Raw genomic sequence first — 16,358 nt, 5'->3', positions numbered from 1 at the left:
TGATGCTGTGGTTAATGTTAAAAAAAATGCCATTCTGTGCTTTTTATTGCAAAGTGGGTTTAAAACCAGGACACTACTGATGGCGCCAACCCGGGCATGTGAAGCCTGTGTAAATGTTGCAATGGTGACAGCAGTCGCTGTAAACTGGTGATGATCAAAGGAGAATTTTGGTGATGAGGTCTTTTCTTGGAAAATAAGCCATAAGGATACAATAACCTACCGTCTTTAAGTCTGTTATGCATTGTGTGTACACCTGATATCTGTGCCAAAATCAAACTTTTGGTATTGTGAAAACCCTGGATGAGAAATGTTTTGGAGCTTCAAGGCTGTACTTAACTAGAAAATAGCTATGCTATTTTATTGTCCATGTTGACAGATAACAGTTAGTCATACCATCAGAGGCCGAGATTACTTACCAAATCAGTGCAGGTTGAGGCAAGTGTGTCAGAAATTAGGCATACAATTAGCACAATGCTTATTAGTGGCTATAAGCAAACACTGCCTGTTGGCTATTTTAGGCCCTTAACTACAGCACAGAACTAAAGAAAGCAGCTTTAAACACCAAACATGTTTGACTACATTGATGGTGAGGGGGTGAATTTGAGCATTTTCAATATGAATTTAAGGTAAAAAAGAAAAGATCCAGATGCCAGTGAAGGGCAGAAGCAACATCTGACCACACAATAGCACTGAAATGTATTGTCCTGCCCCAGCCTTGCTGAGTCCATGCTGGGAAACAGCACTCATTAAAAAATATATTTCTTTAAACAGCTCACCACAGTTTCCACAGCGTGCCTTCATCATATCTAATAACTCATAAACGACTGTACAAGCACAGCAAAGTTCGGTTAGGAGCAGACTGCCTTAAGCGCTTGGTTAAGGCCATTACTTTTAAAGGCGAAAAGCTCTTTTTTTTTTTCTTCCCCTTGTCTGCTCGACATTTCCCGGCCTATGCCCACATGTGGTTTCCGCGAGCCACACACTGAGGCTTCGGGGGTTATAAAAGCCAAGGTGGTGATTAAGAAGCAGGAATAATGGCCTCCACAAAACCTGGAATGCGTTTAACAGCCACGCTGGCCCGGGAATCATTCAGGGACCGCCTCCATTAATAACTAGCATTATTCAGCTTTTCCAGGGTAGATGCATTGCTGACTTATTAGCCACACTGACTATGATCGTTAGTGAATCTATGCAGGCTGATATAAGAAAAAACGGAGATGGTTAAGAGCATTACTGGGCCTTGCGGGCTGCCTAATTCTTGCTGAGCCCGTCCGTTCCTGCTTCTGTACCTTAACTTCACTACTGATTTCACCTTGTTAAGTTTTGCGAGCCCTCCCCTTCTCTAAATCCAGGATTAGGGAGGACAACAGTCATGGAGAAGCTCTCTCAATCACATTCAAACTCGCCTGCTTGCTCTCTCTCTTGCTCTTGCTCTCGCGTTGTCGCTCACACGCGCACACACACTCAGAGGTTGCGTGTTCAGCACACCCAAACTCCATCACTTTGCTCATTACAGGAGCTTCATGGCTCTTAGGGGCTCTGGGCTTTAGCTGGGATTTCACATCACCCTCCCTCTTGACATCTCCAGCCCAGCGGCCTGCAATCAGAACCTGAAGGTACACTGGGGCTCTGGTGTACCTTTATTTGTACAAACCGCTACTGGCCCAGCTAAGCCCCGATAATTACAGGTCAGTAATGCTCTCCTGCCCTTTACCTACTGCACACACTGACCTGAGGTAATTGCAAAAGTGTGGGAGCGGCAAAGGAGGCCGTTGATTTTTTTTTTTATGCACTTGTCCAGTTGTCCCTTACAGTTCAGCTGTACGTTACAGTATGGGGATGTGTGTGTGCTTGGGTTGTGTGTTTATTAAATGGAGAGAGTAACCAAAGAAAAGGTTTTTTTAGCCTTCAGAAGTTTCCAATAAATATGCTGCTCTTAATTTTAAACACCTGGCCATAAACCTCAGAGGAATGCTAAATAAAAGCAAGCCTCCTGTCTGACTCTTACTCAACAAGACAGCGGGTTCTGTAATGGCTGGAACCAGGATTAGCCTGTTTAAACACAAAAGCACAGGCAAAGAAAAAAAAGGTCATCACAAACCACACACGCTCCACGCCAGCCTTCCAGTTCTGCCCTAACTCAGTCTTCAGAATAAGTGTATCTGTTCGCCACAGTGGAGTTGCTATTGTGTTATTGATTTGTCACTGCATTCCAGAAAGGGGCCATTCCAAACGAAGCGACAGCTCCAAAAACAGGACAACAATTGAGACCGCAACAACCGTTTGCCCCAAACCACTGCCGACTGTGAGCGAAGCTGGGTGGGAAACGGGTCTTGAACTTGCTTTCCACTTTGACCCCCAGTTAGGGGCCCCTGCAGTGACCCAGGGGCCGGACACAGTGGCACTGAGCCGCAGCTCTGGTTTCGATTGCCTCAGCTCCCGGACGCCTTCCGCCGCTGCACCTGTCACCCGTCAATAGACCCCCTGCCCACTACCCTTTCAGCATGGTGAATATATGGCCATGCTCAATGCCCCCGCCCAGCTAATTACCGCTGGCCCCAAAGGGTCTGGCTGCAGTATGCTGCATGCACGACAGTACCACCATTCCTGGTGAGTGCCTGCTCTGACCTGGGTATTCTACACACACACACACACACACACACACACACACACTCACTCAAAGGCACAGGCACACACACATGCATACCTCACACACACGTGGGCCGCTTACGAGCAGCTGATGGAAGCACTACAGTGTGGCGAGAGATTAACGGCGCTGTCTACACGCAAGCATGAATAATAGAGTTATCACTCCAGACAGGCAGGCAACACAGGCAGGAGATTTTACCCAGCAGCTCAGAGCCGTGCACCAGAGTCCCGGCAGGACATTGCCTTTAAATAGAAACTCTCAGCCGCTGAAGCTGGAACTGGCCTGGAAAAACTTAAAAGTTAATACACAGGCCTGTAGATAAAAAAACGAATGAATGAATGAATGCACAAAATAATGCAATGAAAAAGAATATGTACACAATTACTAATGTCAGATTACTATCAAAGCATTTTTCTCTATGAATGAAGAAGAGAGAGGTGGGGGGGGAGGGCTGCGTTATCAAACACGCAATGTGTCCCACACTGATATCTCCACTAATCCCTGTGCGTGCTCGTAACCTACGCGCCACACTGCCACCATTAAGCACCCCAGCACACAATTCAGGAGATTCGCAGGCGATCTGTGTAACACGCCCCTGTGTAACCTCCACGCGATCCTACTGGACGAGCAACAACAAACAACACGTGACCGGCACATGCAGGCTTTTAAAAAGACACGCACACTCGGCGAACAGGCGCAAGCAGCCTGGGCTCGGATTGGAACGCGCCCACCGGCGACCGCGCTGCAGGTAAACAGGGAGAATTCCCGCGCTGTCTGTCTGGCGCCGGTCTTCCTCGAGAGAGAGAGAGAGAGAGAGAGAGAGACGCGAAACAACAGGACCGTTACCACGACGCAGTCCTGCCCACAAAGCAGGACAGCGCCACAAATAAACAAACAAACAAACAAACACCGTCAGCGCTTCAGTCTTTACTGACGCCTGTTTCTCTTTTTACCCCCCATGTGGTTCCCAGGCAGCCGGCTGAGGTCCAGACCTCACCGCGTTCGCACTACTGTACTACAAGCCCCCCTCTCTGTCGTCCGCCACAGCAGAAACAACCGCGGGTGGAAAAAAAAATAGAGCGCGAGCTCGCTGCTGGTCGAGCCGACATTGCTGCGTGTACCGGCGTCAGAGAGGGGACGAGTGAGAGAGAGAGAGAGAGAGAGAGACAGACAGAGAGACAGAGAGAGAGAGAGAGAGAGAGAGAGAAACTTATGGTGTAGCTGGATGGAAAAGCGCCGTGTCAGCGCGAGCGACTCCCCCCACCGAGTCCCCCCCTGCTGCTCCATCCCCTCATCAGCCGCTGCGCCACAACATTCAACAATGCTAAGCGGCTAACCTGAGGTAAAGCATCCCCTCGCCGTCCTCACGGACAGGGCCGCCTCATCCCCCCGGTCCGTCCGGCGACATATTTCAGTTTTGACCCGTTGATGTCATTTCCTGTGAGAGTACCACACCAACGACGTCCAAGCGGTCTTCGTTCTTATTATTATTATTTATTTTATTTATTTATTTTTTACCTCAGGGAGGTTCACAAGGTCAGAAGCGAAGCTTGGAAGTGTCCAACAGAGGCGAGCAGAAGTCCGTGTCGTCCTGGGTGCCCTGGAGGAATACGAGACAGAAAATTAAAGTGATATACAACATCCTGCTTCGTCCATCCGGTGTCATTCAGGCGCTTTTTCACTTTTACATAATCATCATCTGATCCGCTCCCGTTTTCGTGACGCTGACGGAGTTGAGTTCAGCATGTTTAGGTTGGAGCAGCGGTTCGAGCCGGAGCTCTTTAGGTTAACATGTTCGTCTCCGCGCTCAGGGCTTAAGAGCAGGGCAACTTTTCCTACAGTAGAGCGACGGCGTTTAGTGCATGTCCAGGTTCACTCATTCAGAGACCTCCATCCAGTTAAAGCCTGGCTTGTCTTTTTACGCCCACTGTTTGTTTCCCGCGTCTGTTCATCCCTCTAAATATAAAGTGTCTGACAGTCAGTCAGGGCAGTTTCGTTCAGGTGTAAGTCAGTGTAATTACACGGCGCTGTCTGAGCGTATACAGTGATGAGATCACTGCACTGCTGCTGTTTCTCAGTCGCGTGCGTGAAAACATCTGTATGGCACTGCAGCTGTTGGAGAAACGGTGCCGGTCACTCTCACTCATACCTGCCATGGAATTGGCTAAAAGTGAAAGAATATCCAGATATTATTTTTTTATGTTTTATACTATATATTTGTTAGTTAATATATGACGTCATCAAACGTCAGTTCAGTTTAGCTTTATTGTTATTACACTGATACAGGCCTGTACAGAACAACCAAGCACTGAGAGGCTGAGTCTCCAGTGCAGAATAGGTTGGACATGCAGTGCATTAGAGGTCAATAGACACAACACAAGAGCGGGTGCATAGACAATAAGTACAAAGATAATAAATACAAAAATATACAAATACTAATATGTGCAAATGTGTGCATGAAGGTCCGAGATAAATTACTACACTAACAGTACATAGGAATAAATATGTAGATATTTATATACCTTTTCGATTGACATTTTACAGTTTTTGGTATAATATGAATATGAATATGAATCTGGCAGTTGTTCTGTACATTGTGTCAAACTTTTTTGATGAATGGACCAATAGAAATACTCCAAAATGTTTTTTTTACATGGACTTCAATTGCATTTTTTCTTCTGTAAAGAGATACAAGGGTTTTTTTATGTCAGCGACAAGATGTATGTATGTGTGTATATATATATATATATATATATATATATATATATATATATATATATATATATATATATTGCGCTATGAACATTATCTCTAAACCATTTTCCAACAACATGTAACTTTCAGCAACTTTGTTTGAAGTAACTCATGCAGGCGTTACGCTCATCTGACTCTGTAGGTTTCTCAGAGCATTTCCCACCAATCCCCACTCTGAATGACTCTCTACACTTTAACTGTTTAATCCTGAAATGATGGAATTTGGTGGAAAAACTGGTGAAATTCCCCTTCACTGTGATTCCAGACTAAAGGAAGTGAATGTTATCTGCAGTTCACCCCAGCCCTGCCTGGCTTCTGTCTTTTTATTGATGCAGAGTGGTTGGAGGGGCTTTAGAGGAGTTGGTTAGGGATTGGACCCCTACGAGGCACAGTATCCCCTTTCTGAGCCCTGTCTCTTTCTCGTCTGTCTCCTTTACCTTTGAACCTGTGGCCCCAGTGGTCCATCTCTGATCTGCCGAGTGGCTCCCCCTGCGCCGGCCGGCCCATGATAGATGGCCATCGGCCTGCCAATACAGCACAATATTTCAATTTCCTGCCCCGGCCGAGGTATTCCAGGGGTTGAGCAGAGTTCAGCGGCACAGTGTGGTGCCTGCTAGCTGCGCCCCTCCCAGTACCCGCAGTGGAGACCCCCAGACCCAAACATGGGGTTCCAGAACATTCCACAGGCTCTTCACTGTGTCAGCGAAAGAAAACAGCCTGGCTCAGAACAGCTCAGAACAACCTGACTCTTTCGGGAAGATACACGACACACGCTGAGCGTATTATATGGAGGATTTTGTTCCTCTTCGTAAGGAACAATAAAATGGCAGCGGTGATCCACACAAGGCCCATTTTTTGGGATTACAGTTTGCGTGGAGTATTTTTTATGTTGCCATGGCATTCAAATGTTAAATATACCACACTGCTATATAAATGTGGTTATTACATCTGGACATAAAAGGGGTTTATCAAAAGCGGAGCCTATCTTTTGTATTTTTATGACCTTTTTAGTCACAGTTTATGCTGGGAGTACTGTTTTTTTTTCCCCCTCTGTAATAACAAAATGTATTTTATCTCATCATTGAGATGAACTGTGATAATCCATCGAGCAATCTCGTGATGCCACGGCCACGCTAACCCACAGAAAATAGCAGAAGATCAAAAGGCCCTGGAACATGCGAGAGAGTGTCACATTAGGCAAAAAGAAAAAAATAACAGTTGAAAGAGAATCCCCAGCACAAAAGATATGCGGCTAGGCTTTTCAAGAAAGCATGCTTTACTTTGGAGTCTGCCTCTCCAGTATGGTGCTTCTTTCCCAAAGCACATATGGCAAACATTCAGATAAAGAGAGCAAGAGAACGAGAGAAAGAGAGAGAGAGAGAGGGAGGGTGGGGACAAAACAGACAAAAATACATGCAAGAATGAAGTCATGGATCACACTGCGCTACATATCTTGTATGTTTTTGACATTGTTATCTGGGTCAGTTATATTTATGAGTATCATGGTGTTACTCAGAAATACGATTATGCCATTCATTTTATGAGACAAAATCAGCATGATATCCCGATGATAGAGTGTGGTTGTGTATGTGTACATGCATACATATACACATGTATGTGTGGAGCGGAGCACATCCTATTCTTCAGACTGTAGATTGGGGAACGGGGAGGGGGAGGGGCTGGGGAAGAGTGTAGCTTTCCTTTTTGGGGGCTTGTGATTGTGATTGACTGGGCAAATCTGGGGGGCTCGTAGCATGCAGTGCACCCTAGTGGCAGGAGAGGAAGACAGATGGTGCACACTGACTTTGAATGCTTACTGTAAATACCCACACCAATAAACACCGTCAAAGGCCCACTTAAGGGCAAGACAGAAGCCTTGACAAAGGGTTCGACTGCTTTTGAAAGGAAAATGCCGAAGCTCGTTGTCGTTGACAGCGCATTCTACAGTGATCCATGCAGACCATCCATACATTCACGTATCTGGTCATGAGAATGAATGTATGCATCTACACTTCTCTGGAGAGCCAGACAGAACGTCTTAATCCTATTGAAGCATTAAGCGCATGGTGAAAGCACAATGCACTTGCCCTTTTATGTTTGAAGCCGCGCTGCAGGCTACTGCGCATCCCCTGTCCTTATTTCAGCATCACAATACCATGATGCAGAATGTAGCTGTGTTGTAATCTTGGCTCTAAAAATAGCACACAGCCACATATCTCTCGGTGAACCCTCCCACTATGGGGGACTTCGTGCTCTCGTCATCAGGAACGGGTCCACGAACCCTCTAACCCCGTCCACAAAAAAAGTCCAACCCAGAACTAAAGGCTGTGAACAGCATCCTCAAAATAATAATGTCCTCTACAGAATGGATGGTTGTTTACAGGTCAAGGTCAGCTTCACATTTGACTGTTTTCCCACCTCTCTAAATCCCTTCTGCTGTGTTTCTAAGTTGCTGTTAAACAGGAAACATTGCTCCGTGCCTCAAAATGTTAAGCAATCAATGGCGGCATGCATATGGCATTACTGGAGTAGTGCCTGGTTGTGTGCGAGGTGATGGTGTTTATCACTGAATGCTGTGGAATATCTTGTTTGCCATTCTTCATCTACCGCCATAATAAAAATCACAACATTGAACAGTTTGAACACTGTTAAAAGTATCCTTTAGGACCTTTTAGGGGTTCTTCAGTTTAAATGTTTTGAGGAACATCAAACCTCATTAAACCTTCACAGTTTCAAACTAAAGAACCTTCAAAGGTTCCTCAATAACCCACTATAGGTGAGTGTGTTGGTTTTGTGATGTCATAAAAACACTAAATGTAAACATTTCATGATGATCTGACCAATTGAAATGCTGTGAAATCATCTTACAATATTTTTTGTTAAGACAAAAGTCCTTTGCTTCTCTTTATGGGCTTTAATTTTTTAATGTTTATATATTACATCAACATCTTTTATTATAAAAATCAGTAAACAATGGGGTTTCTACGATACACACCCTTTAAATGTTTTTCCTAGAACTCTCTGTCCAGCCAAGAACCTTTTAGGTTCTTATTTTAAGAGTGCATCCCAAAGGTCAAGCCATGGTCTTTGCACCAGAGCCCCAGAGATTCCCTTCATTCCCCCTTCTCAATCCGCAGATTATCCCCTACTTCCAGATGTTTGGGGCGCTAGATCACAAAATAGCAGTGGAGCACTGAGAGGGTTTGGAGGCTGACTAAAGATTGGGAGGGGCATAATGAGTTGTTTTAAGGATGGACAAAGTGGATGGACTGGACGGGGTGATGGGTTAGGAGGGGTACAGTCTGCAGTCTGAGGCAGAGCCCCTAAAGCAGGGTTTAGCTGAGGACTATAGGCCCAGGCAGCAGACAAACCCCTCTTTGCCTGTGAAGGGGATTAATAATGAATTAAGGCATCTAAACCCCACCCACCAACCCCCTCTACCCACATACCCCCCCTCCCTCCAAAAAAAGAGATTCATGCATGCTAATGCATCCATTATTTATAGTGCACACACACGACTAGGCTAGCAATGGCGGCATGCGAGAGACAAGGAATGAGGGAGGGCTGTTTGCCCCTGGACGGAATTCCCAGGCCGAGGAGGGTATATCCGCCCATTGTGTGGCACTGCTGAGGTATCAGCAATGGGGACTGCTGCGGGGGTGCATCTGGGAGGGTGTTCTTCTTCGTTCTCTGCCAGACAACCGTGCCTAGTGCAAGATCCAGGCACCAGGCAGCCGAGTACTGCTGGGAGGGGAGGGGAGGGGAGGGGGTGTTTGGGGGGGTGGATTAAACAAATAAATACATGATAAGAAATAATCACGCTGGGATAGTAGGGCTCAATGGAGACAAAGAGGCTAAGGGGGTAAGTCGGGGGCTGGCTAAGTCAACTCCGGATTTACTGTCTGGACTACAGGCTTGGTCTGGGCTAGGGCATGGCAACTTTTGGGGGGTGGGGGGGCACTTGACATTATCTGGCTTTCAGAGCATTTGAAAAGTCCTTCAAGGCTGATTTGAAAGCTTGTGATTCTTGAGTTTTTGTTCTTTCTCGATCAAACCCTTTACAAAGTAAAGCTTGCATGATATTTTGGTGGCACTTCATTTTGATGGTCCCTGGCTTATCTACAAATGTTTACTATCAGGTAAAACTCACACTAAAGGTGCTACAAATGGTTCTTTGAGTGATGCTATGGAAGAACCACTTTTGGTTGCATAAAAAACATAAAAAAAACATAAAGAACCCTTAAAACCCCCAAAAAATCTGTTTATAAATGTAAAGGTCATATCTATTAAAAAAGGTTCTATATGGAACCAAAAGTGGGTCTTCTATGGCATTGCTCAAAGAACCTGTTGTAGCACCTTTTTTTTAAGTGTAGATGTAGGTAATTTGCAAAACCTGAGGCTCTCTGAGAGCATTCCCCCATTTACCCAGAAAAGGGTTCCTTTTAAACGATGGTCCAGCGGTTCTATTAAGACAACTCAAAGAACCATTTGGACACATTGACGGTTCTTTGCCCAGTTTAATGTTTCTTAAAACATACATTTTCTGTTGTAGAGCCTTTTATATCACACAAAAAAGATAGCATGGTTGTTTTGATGTTTTGTTATGATTGTACAGTAGGCCGAAGAACCCATTTTCTGTTCTAGATAGAACAAGAAGGAGAAAGACAGCAAGAATTAACAGCAGGAGACGGAGAGGAGGTGGGAAAAGATCATGGAGACTGGCATCAGCTGCCAACCATGCTCAAACACCGAGCATGATAAGAGGATAAGATAAGGTGAGGCTTGGACGAGCGCCCAACCCGCTGACCTCTGTATTTGCATAGATATGAGAAGATGAGGGGACACCTGGAGAGACCAGCAGAGCTTTTCCGGAGTTGTCCCTCATCTCCATAGATACCTGTGGGTCTGCAGTTGTTTGTTAGCTCAAATCTCTCTTCCACATCACTGGGGCCGACCAGAGATAAGCATGGAAAGCTGTAGAATGGCGGCACTGCAGCTAAAAAAAAAATTGATTCTTAAATGATTAAATAGAGCACACACGGATGTCCCACCCCGAAGAATTGATTTGAAACAAAGAGATTGAGGTCTCTCTCAGAGTGCTGAGAGTACGGTATGTGAACTCCAAAAAAAAAAGTATGCTTGGTTTGAATTTTTATTTATGTGTGTATCATCATACTGATGCTGGATCGAAGCAGCAAGTCTACTGAAATGCGATCAAAGCATTTCAGTGCCAGTCCCTGAAGTAGCCTTACATGTATATTTACACTTCTGACATTTGCAAATATGTTGTCCTCCTGGACAGATCAGGCAATCTCTTTATTTAGAGGATGAGTGGGAGGATTTCTATGGCCTATGTACCGTATGTTCAGCCATGTTGCAGGAATAAAAAAAGTACTTATTCAGGAAGGAGGATAGTCAGGTTCTAATTTACAGTGGTTTAACAATGTGGTTCACGTGTATTATCACCTAAGGCCAGACCTCCCAGGAGGGAAATCTGCATTGGGCAAACATTGCAACCTTTGTTCCCCCTACAACATACAGCACTTAAACCTTTTATACCCAATTTCCCCACACACAGGAAAAATCCATAAACTTTGGAATTATGTCAAAATAACACATTGAGGTTTTGACAGATTGGATTTTCCACTGTTCAAAGTCAAAATTGCCTCCACAACATCCCGCCCTTCACATTTTTATGGCAAATACAACAGCATCCTAATTACGTGTGTGGCCACCGTGGTAAGAGCCATCTTGTTAACTCGTAAATGCTAAGAGCCCATCCAAAAGTGCTGCTGCCGCACTTTGGGATCTTTCCTTCCTGCTTTTTCTGCCACAGCTGCTTTATACAACAGCAGCTCTAATCAGAATCAGAGCAGGCCACTCAACCTAAAAACATGCAGATAGTTCACTTTGTACTGGACAGTACTGTGATTGTGCCTAGTGTAACAGCAGAGTGGATTATTATAAAGATTTTACACCTCTGCAAATGCAGCAAATCATGTAGCAATTAATATGTACCTCATCAAAACATTAAAAAAAAGGATTGACTGATTTTGCAGACACTGTTTAGTCTACATTACCCTTCAAAACTGGGGATGGAACGCCTCCTTATGAGATTTTCAAAGGAATATTTGACTTTTGTTGTTGCTTTTCAATTAAAACAACATTGGCCCCATTTACACCTGGTCACTCAGTTCGTCTTGAGTATCAGGATTATATCTGGATGAAGCCAAACCTCTTAAAAATTGTGTGTAAAAGTGTAAAGGCACCAATGATGCTCTTAACCCCAACACCCCAAGGCTTATTACACACTAAGATGTATTATTCAGTTACTACAGGCACTTCTGTACAAACTGGTGGCGCTAATATTTGCTAATATAAGTTTGTAATAACACTTTTGGCCAAAACAGCCACAAATCCGATCACTCAAACCACTTCAGGAAGTAGACTGAGACACATTTGAGCCTCCGAGACACATTCAACAACCATAACGCTTCCCACTGCAACCAAAACACCACCTCATGCAGTACCTTGCTGGGCACGTGGTGTGTTTGTGATGAAGATAATAATGGAAGAAGACATGTCTTTTAAAAATAAAGAACTGGTTGCCTCATAATCAGTGAATTTGCATATTCCGCCCCACACAGCAATTGGATTTCAGTCTGACTAAATGGAGATGCATTTGAGTCCCCAGTGTAAATGCATGCGACTAAAATCTCAACAGGATGCGATCTAGATACTAGTCACTTGAAGTGACCAGGTGTAACCCAGGTCATTATGTAGCAATTTCACCTTAAAATAACATCTTTACTTAAAATACACTGACTTGTAAAATCCTGTAATATGATTCTACTTCATTAGTCCAGATGGGTTTTTCACCTCTGCTGCCTGTTCTGTATCTCTTAGCTTGTCAACAAATGCATGTGTAGAACTGGCCATGAGTGAACTACACTTCCCAGCTGTAGGGGGTAGTAAAAATACAAATTCTCACAAAACAAATGCCTACAACTTCTAGTTTACTATTTCTCAGAGTGCCTTTATAACTACACTCTGAGAAATATAAACACAGCAACCCTAATATTGCTAATAATACATACTTAAAGTTCTTCTGTTGCAAATATTGTACAGAACTACACTGTCAACAGAATTGTTCACTGTGGTGGCTACACAACAGAAAATGATTGCACAAATAGTATACTAAAGAAACATTAGACATTATTTAACACTTTTATTTGTACCATTATCAATGTTACATAAAAACTCATGTGTAGCATGTGTAGGTTCATATATCATTTGGATAGTGAAAAAAATTGCTGTATTTGCACTGTGGACACACAGTGGCCCTAGTTCCAAGCATCATCGCCTTTTCTTTTTTCTTTTTTTTATCCAAGTACCCAAACTTTTGATGGACAGTGTAAGTGTTTGCAATGGGCAAAACAGAACTGCAGCTGTAGAGTGACCAAAGAGCCATGTCAGTGGCCTGCCCCAGGGTGTCCGAACAGAAGGCTTTGAGTGTCCTAATGATGCAGAACTCCAACATCTTCCTCCAGAGACTTTCATTAGGTTTCAAAGGCTTCCTGGTTTTAGATTACTGGGCAAACACACGGCTCGCTCTGACCACTCTCAGCAAAACGCTATGAAGACCAGGCTGGCCGAAGAAGTGAGCGCCCAAACCCCACTGAGAATCCAGGAGAAACCTATTTGTGCTGCTGTCTGACCAGTAAGCCGCAAATCTTTGGTTGCATCTGAACCCTTCACGTTCATCTTACTTCAAAAGGACAACCAGCAAGCGCTCCAGATACCACACACAGGCAGTTACCAGCCTGCCTGACCCGTCAGGCTCTCCATCGGCATGCTGTCAATCTCAAGCAAGGAGAGCAAAGGTGCAAGGGCTTGTGGCACACTTCATCAAACAAGGTTCTACCACAGGCTCTGGGGAGATTTATGACCTATGTTAATGTTAATGTAATGGGCAAAAATGGTCCTGAAGGATGTCCCCTCTATCTAATTATGTCCCACATCTCCATTGTCTCAGAGTAGACCTTATGGCCTTCCAAGTCTGTCCTTTAAGGACATGTTAGGAAGAAAAACAAAGCCAAAGTAAAGGCCTCCACTTCTCTGGAATGGGCAACACATCCATTATCAGGAGGTCCTTTAGCATGAGAATGGCTCCTGCCTGCATGCATAATTCTGCTGAGTAATTGTGATGGCCTTTTCTGCTGGCCGCTGACAAAAAAGCGCCGGCACGGGGGCTATTGTCATGGACGCATCCATCTGCATCCAGGCCATTAGAGGATATTTGCACTTCCTCAGAGGCCGCTGGCCTGGGTGGGTTTTTGACATGCGACAGAAGGGCCCTGGACTTTGGCCACCAGCTCTTGAGGTGCAGATTTCGGGGCGGCGCGAGGGGCCGTGCTCCTGTCAGGCCCGCTGACGAAGGGTTGGAGCCAAGGCAGAGGCAGGGGGGAGAGCTGCCGGCCAGGCAAGGGTGACGGGGTTTCTACCTTTGTGGCCAAGGATGTTCAGAGGGAGCTGCTACATGTTGGGCTTTGTTTGTGCCGCGCAATTGATTGGGCAGTTGAATGAGCATTCGACACACAGACAGACAGACAGACTGACAGATGGGAGAAGTGTGTCGGAGCTGGAGGCTCGGTACATGAATCTGAATACAGTACAGAGAGAACTGCATTACCGCTGTTGTAAGAGGACATGTACTTCTAAATGATGGCTGCGATGGGACTGTATATTATGTATATTAATGTAATACGGTTATGCACTAATATAAAAAATCATGAAATTTAGGATTGTAACAGTACATTAAATTGCAGGGGTGGATGATATGGAATAAAAATAATATCACAGTACTTCAAGAAGCACTTTGTGTGAACCCTACACCTTTGCTACAAAACACTGACCTCACCGCTGACATAAACATGCTATGGCAGATGTCTCATGCTTTCATGAGTTTTCATGACCGATTATGTTATTTAATACAACAGCATCAGGTGTCCGTCATGACAGATACCAGTAAAGGTAATATGACACAGTTACATTAATAGACATGATCTGTTATGACATATGCTACAGTATATTTATAGCATGGTTATGTCAATGTTAAGAAAGGTGTTACTGTAATGTTCAAGATTCACAATATATCACATTTCTTTTTTTTTTCAAACAACTAATGAGTTAAAATGCACAAAAAGAATGAGGGGTGACACATAAAATAAAGAAATAAAGAAATAAAGAATACTACCAGTACATATGAGGACAAATCATTCATCTCTTTAATCTCTTTAATCTATTTATCATTTTACACACTGCACTGCTCTGAATTTAAGTAAATGGAACTAATTAGACCCTCTTTGTAATGAGAAAAACAACTGGTCAGCATTCTGGAACAACACCCACAACATAGCATATTGTTAGGCCTACGTAATTGATCACGATAATAACGAGTAATTATATTGTATTGTTTTTTTCATTAGCAGTTGGATACACACATCAATGCAATCAACGAAGTGGACCAAATTAAGTACTTAATATTTGACTATATTGCTGCAGTATAATTATGTAATATAATAATATAGCTATAATAGCTATAATAATAAACAAGCTTCTGTTGGAAAAAAACAATGTGCTTAAAAATTGACAGTAGAGGCATAATGTTTAGCATTAATTTCTAATTTCTTCTCTATCAAAAAACTCTGGGTGGACAGTGCCTACTAGGGCTGCATCATATTTTTAAAAATGGCATGCCATATTTTGTTATTTTATGTATTATGATATTAAATAATACAGGAATTTTCACCAGATTTCTTCAGGAGTCCAAAAGTGATCTAACATATCATGATATTAACAAGGCACTCTGTGTACTCCAAGACTGGAGTACAATAATTTGGGCAGATGTCATGGAAAATGAGAACTGTGCTAATTTTTCTATCAAACAAGTCATAGCATGAGGTGTTTCATCACAATTGCCTTATGTGACATTACACGTCCTGTGATATGACTACTTTGCATTATAACATTGCAATGTTGATGCAAAAGCAATATATTGAGCAGCCCAATGAAGATTCAGGGAAACTATTAAAGAATTTTGTTGTGTGATATGTGCAAGATGTTCTTGACTATTAGCAGGTTGCTTGCAGGCAGACATCACCACACAATCATTCTGACAAGTTGGAAACTGAAATTTGGGAAACAGAATTTTTGGTGAGATTTTATTTTTTTAAACATGTGTTTCTCCCATTTAGTGGTTTCTGCAAGAACTTAGGATGTTCAGGTTTTTTATTTGCTTATTTTGTTTTCTTCTACAATAATCATTAATTTAGTGGTGCCATCAATAAAAAAAGGCTCTAAAATGTATCTTAACTTGCCAAGGCCAAGGCCGCCCTCTTAACGTGCTATTAGTCATCATGACAGACTACAGTGGGTAGCTTCTCTGTGCTCACCACTCATTGAATTCACCACACCACCATACAATGTGAAAAGTCTAGAAGGATGATCATAGATTTACGTCAGGAATGACTTTTGAAGCCTTTTCTGAACAACTGTAAATACCAGGATCATCAAACAATTTAAACAATTGTACAAAAGTAAAGGTACTTGGGCGGTGTAACCATTTGGTCAAGGTTTAGAACCCAAACTGTCAGATAAGAGGAAATTGGTTCGGATGGTCAGACACAACTCAAAAACCACCAAGGCACAGGCCTGCCATGAACTGGAAACTATGCAACTCCAGCATCACTGTGAATGGCTGCAGTCCAGGAAAGACTCAAGGTCGACTCAACTGTGCATCTAATCACATGGACAAAGAAAGATTTCTCTGGAGCTCAGTTTTACATTCAGATGAGACAAAAATTTAATTGTTTGGCTACAATGACCAGAGGTATTTAGAGAAATAAAGGTGAGACATTGTGCCAGCTGTTAAGCATGGTGGTGGTAGCATCAT

At 43.5% G+C, this 16,358-nt stretch overlaps 1 long non-coding RNA gene across 2 annotated transcripts in view; it reads right to left on the bottom strand.

Moving 5' to 3' along the window:
* The window catches only part of LOC140540677 (uncharacterized), a 70,584-nt gene extending 66,344 nt beyond the window's left edge, over positions 1-4,240 (bottom strand). For both annotated transcript variants that reach the window (XR_011977888.1, XR_011977889.1), the window contains exon 1: positions 3,988-4,240. This is a non-coding gene — a long non-coding RNA (uncharacterized lncRNA). The remainder of the gene's footprint in view (positions 1-3,987) is intronic.
* Between the last annotated feature and the right edge of the window lie 12,118 nt (positions 4,241-16,358).

This window comes from Salminus brasiliensis, chromosome 19 (genome assembly GCF_030463535.1).
Source record: "Salminus brasiliensis chromosome 19, fSalBra1.hap2, whole genome shotgun sequence".
In the NCBI taxonomy this organism is placed as follows: Eukaryota; Metazoa; Chordata; class Actinopteri; order Characiformes; family Bryconidae; genus Salminus; species Salminus brasiliensis.
The sequence above is the reverse complement of the archived record's forward strand: the minus strand, read 5'-3'. Positions and strand labels throughout refer to the sequence as shown.